The sequence below is a fragment of the Passer domesticus genome, chromosome 2 (genome assembly GCF_036417665.1).
Source record: "Passer domesticus isolate bPasDom1 chromosome 2, bPasDom1.hap1, whole genome shotgun sequence".
Lineage (NCBI taxonomy): Eukaryota > Metazoa > Chordata > Aves > Passeriformes > Passeridae > Passer > Passer domesticus.
The window spans coordinates 30,270,445-30,275,999 of NC_087475.1; positions in this window are offsets into that span (position 1 = coordinate 30,270,445).

Here is a 5,555-nt window from a genome sequence, read left to right on the forward strand (position 1 = left end):
TCAGCTATGGGGTTCCATTAAAAGTCATTTGAAGGCCTTCCCTCACACCAATTTTACTGACTTTTCTTGAATGAGGGGCTTCTTAGTCAGTGTTTTTCGCTGGACTGGGTTCCTCTCTGTTGCTTCCTGACGTGAGTGGAACGCATTTAATCCTTTTAAAAATCATTTTATTTAGTCCATAAATTGTAGGTACAAGGCGTTGAACTTTCACCTCAGTCCCAGATTGTCCTAAGCTTCCAAGCATGTAAATTCAAGCACATTACAGCTTGAACAGAAAAGTTTCTTAAGCACCTAGCTTAATGTCTTCCCAAAGGCAGGCACTTGAAAAGATAGGTACATTTTTGGTAAAGTCTAGCTAGGCTACACTCAGCAGACCCCTCAAAGTACCTCTGATCAGCAGGGGTCCTTACCACTAACCCAAGTGACCAATCATGGGGAACTGTAAAAGATTTTTGTCTTTAAGAATATTTGGAGTTCAAAGCCAAGACATCCCAAGGAGAAACAATGGCTATGAAAAAACCAAAAGCAAAATTTAGAAGTGTGCAAGTCTGACACAAGTTTAGAGGTCACACTCGTGGTAAGGTCTATCATTCAAACCACCCACAATTTTCTTACTGTGCCTGCATCTCCAGTGTTTTGTTTTCTATCTCTTTTTTATTTTTATTTCAAATGTCTTTGTCTCAGTGAGGGTCAAAATCTCTGCTCTGGAACAACATTATCTGGGAAGCAAGCCAAAACACAGTTGATGCTCTCTGAAAAAAAACAGGAGAAAGCAGAATGACATTGAACTGGCATGGTCCAGAGGCTAAAGCAGGAGTCAGGGACCTGTGTTATATAAATACCTTCACAGTGATTTACCATAGCACCAATGACAATATTTCTTGACATTCTTAGTCAAAAGAGGTTTTGTTTACAAAGAAAAAAATAAAAAAAAAATTAAAAAAATTAGGTTTCTGTGGTCATTTTCTCTTGCCTGCTTGGTTTTGTGTGGTGAACATATTTGAAACCATTTTCGTTGGGAGTTTTCTCACACAAATTTTTGCAACCTTCTAAAATCTTAAGGCACATAGCAACACAAAAGCTACATTAGAGCAAAACTGAAGGTAGATACATATGTAAGGTAGAAGTAATATATGTCATCTCTGCCACCTAAAATCTTCTACAACCTCAGAAAATGCATGTGGTTTGCCATTCTAGCTTCTTGACCAGAAAAATCTTCATATCCTGTGAAAAATTTCACTTACTCTCTTAGCTGTTCTATGGACTCAGGCATTAAAAATCAGACAAACTTTGGTAACATTTTCTTATGTTTAAACAACCCTTTTCTGACTCTGAATAATGTCAGATACTTCTTGTGGCTTTTTCCTTATGCATACCTGCTAGCTATTGCATTATCAAAGACTTAGATAGTATTGTTAATTTGTCCCCTAAAACATATGCAATGGATTTACACAGATCCTGATGGTTTTGACAGTAAAATCTACTCCTGGGACAGTCTTCTTAATCCGTGTTCCCAAACAAACCTCAGGGCAAAGACTGAATGATAGTAAGCTGTTGAACATGAAAATACATAACAAACAAAAGGAAATGAGATATATCTGTGGAACAATTTGACAATGTGTTTAAACACTTCTGTTGTGATTTTCAGAGCTACTTTTTAAATAAAATTACTCTGTTAGATAGATAATTTTTTTTCTGAAAGGGCTTAGGAAGCCTTATTATTTTCAGCTCAGCCTTTAATTTTGCAGTGGCTGGGAAATTTTTTACAAAGAATATAAGAGAAGAAGGGTTAGTCTTTGAATATAAATACACAAAATTCAGTTACTAGAACTAACCACTGTTGTCATTTCATTCTCCTTCACAATATCAGAGCTCTGTAACTTCTGTTGAATTTTAGCATAATTTATTAATTTTGATATTTTCCATAAGATAATCATAATCATTGGGGGGTGTTCCTAGCATTGTGTACTGCTTGTACTCTCCATATCTTACTTTGTCAAGTGCTTTATCTTCTCCCATTTGGCTTCTCTGCAATTACTACATTCTAGTATTACACTGCTAACTGTAAAATAATGAAACTTGTGACTCTCGCCACAGTCCCAACACAGCTTGGCACTGATTGGCCATTGAGTCAAAACAACTCACACCAGAAACCAATGAAACAATCACCTGTTGGTAAAGTCTCCAAACACATTCCAAAGGAGGAAAACACAGGAGAAGCAAATGAGATAAGAATTGTTTTCCTTTTTCTCTGAGGCTTCTCAGCTTCCCAGGAGAAAAATTCTGGGCGAAGAGATTTTTCATCGAATGTGAATGCCACAGACTAAGATATATAGGATAAATACATATTTTTGTTGGTTTTACTGACCAATGAGCACCCTTACAAAAAACACTTTTGATGCTAAAGATGTTAATCTGTGATTGCATTTAGGCTTCATCATGAAGAAGTGTCTCCACAGGCAGTAGGATCAACACCTTGCACAAGAAGGAATCATCAAAACAGGGATTTCCCTGTAGGAAAATGGGAGTATGCACAAATAGAGAATACACTGATTTTTATTCTGTTTTAGTGTAAAAATATTACAATCATCCTCTGGCTTTTCTAAAGTTGTTTAAGCTAATTAATTTCAGATGAAGGAAAATAAAATAAAATAAAATAAAATAAAATAAAATAAAATAAAATAAAATAAAATAAAATAAAATAAAATAAAATAAAATAAAATAAAATAAAATAAAATAAAATAAAACTTTTTTTTAAAAAAAGAGGAAAAAACAGAAAAGATACTCAACTTTTGCCTAAATACATGTACATTACACACACATAGACACACACACACACACTAATTTGGTGTAAGGAAGCGAGAAGATTTTGACACCTTTTATTGGGAGCATATGCTATATTTGCCGTTAGCATTTCAGGACCTTTTTTTATAGCTGGATAAGAATGGGCTGGCAGAAACATAAATGAGAATCTAACTCCATACCTGTCTGAACAAATTTCTTGCACTAATGGGTTGAATTACAGGAGATGATCTTGTTGCCATATGTGCGTTTTGCTGCTCTTAACCATATGGCTTTACTGCTAAGCAAAATATTTCTAGATTTCTATTTTTTTCATCCTCAAGCTGGGACAAATGTCAGCTTTTTGAAATTTTTCCCACATTGAGAATCAGGGAAAAATTGTATTAAAGCAGTTAAAATATTTCCTTTATGTCTCAGACTTTCAAAAAAGTTTACAGTAAATTACTGTAGCTTACTAAGCAATAAGTTATTTCGTGCTGGAAATAGTGATAGTTTTTATACAGCTAAATTCAGAACAGACTGATAATTTATCAGGTTTTTTGAAAAGTTTGAGTTTGAATGAATCAATATATTTAGCAAATACGGGGCCATTTCAGTTGAAAACTTTTTTGAGTCATGTCAAATGAACGTAATGCATGTTTTATGATTAGAAGGGAAGCCAATAAGCTTTTCCTTAGTGCAGGAAGTGACTTAGGGAAATGTAAAAGTGGGAGAGGGAAGGTAGCCAGAGGTATATTTTCTATAAGATCAGAAGATTCAAATCAGACATGGATCAGGACAAAATGAAAAAGCAAATAAAATGAGCTAACAAATTTAGGAATGTCAAAGCAGAAAACACAAAAGAAAAGGAGCTCTGGTAAGGACTGTGACTTCACCTGTGGCTAAGAGAGAAAATATGAAGTCTGTATTTTGTCACTAAGCTACCTATGATGTAAGCAAATTGCTGCCCTTATTTTGGATTTCAGTCATAAAACCATATGGTCATAAGAGAGCATTGAAATGGGCCACATGGGTGGTAATGGCAACTAACTGCATGCCTTGTGTGTCTCTTAGTTTAGTTTCAACCAAAAGGGTCAGCTTCACAGATCCTTAATCTAGCCCATGATTTGAGCCACACTGGTATAAAGAGCCAGGGACAGATCTGTTTCAGCAGCACACTTATGAGCTGGGAGTGAAATGCTGAAGTACCACATCCTTGACTAACTTTGTAGAGAATGATAAAGGCAGTCAGAGCATCTCCCCTTTGAAATTACTTCCTAAATGGAGGGAGAAACAACAGAGAGCTAGATAGAAGAGTGGCAGCCTTCTTTTAGCATTTTCCCACCAATGTCTATCTCTCAACACAATAAAATATAGGTGATCCTTCATCTTTCCTTTGATCATAGACAAAAAAAAAATGATCAAGACCACTGATTACCTGAAGGGGATGGTGAAAAAATGCAGAAATTATGTCCACCACATTGCAAGGCAGAAATACTGTTTCTCTACCACATTTTGGGGCAGAATGCAGCAAGAACTCCTCCTCTCCAGCAACCATGGCTAGGAAGCATGTTCTCCAGCTATATGACCAAACACTGTGAACAATTTTCTTGGTTTTTTCTATTCCATGTTAAGAAAGAAAACACCTGGGATGCTCATCTTGCCAGAGCTAAAGGGGCAGAGAGAGCCTACTCTCTGTTTTTTTAGCAAGTCTTCCCTTTCCTGATAAGCCCTTAGTCAACTCATAAAGAGAGATCTTATTCTGCTTAAAAATGCAACACGGATCTAAAAGCAGATGAATTCTCTGTATTAGTAGAAGATATGGGCAATTATTGCTTATTTCATAAGCATTTTAGGTTTTAAGAAATCAATTAATGCCAAGCTAATGCACGTCTTCCCTGATGTTTTTAAAGGTCACCCACCCTTTTCTTTCAAAGATCAAAAGCATGAACTAATACCATAGTAAATGTTCAAGCCTGCAAAGTGTCCCTCCTCCGTGACATGACTTAGGTGTTTGTTCCTTTCTGTGCTTTGATCTTTTCCCAGTAGCATGCAGGCACTGTAACCTTTAAGTCTGAATTGAACTTGCAAACTCCTAATGACTGAGCAGGTTCAAAACTGAACAGAAGTAGTCTTTTCCATTCATTGCTAGTAGGAATAGAGGAGTCTTTCAGAGTTACATTGTCAGCATGAAAGAAGTTGCCTATGAGTATTTACCTTCAAATTAAAGAGAATTTTCTACAGCTTCTGCTAAATCTAAATTTTACCCAATTTCATGATGAGGCTGCTCTCACAGAAAGCACAGTTTTAGTCAGCATCTGTCAGGAAAGAGAAATATTAGATGAATCCTTCAATGGGAACAGGAATTTACCCCCTTTTTTGCCTAGCATGACAGTAAATATGCTCATGAAGCATCTTTTAGAAAAAGACCATTGTTCCCCAAAACCATAACCTAAGAATTTAGGGAAGAAATTAAAAGGAGGCTAGGAGCTGATGCAATTTGGCCATTACTACCTCTGCTGGATTTTGGAGCATTATAATCTCTAGTGAGGCTCTTGTGTCAGAGTCTGCTGCAACAGCAACAATCTCTGAATGCGCAACTTGTCTCCTTCTACATCAATCGACTCATACTGACCATTTGCTCATTACATTTCCAAATCAAAATTTGTGTTAGATGGAAAAAAACCCAAAACATTAATATTAGATGGTTTTTGTAAACAGTTGTATTTTCCTGCAGGTGTGGACTAAGATGTTTTATTCTTCCTTGGGATGAA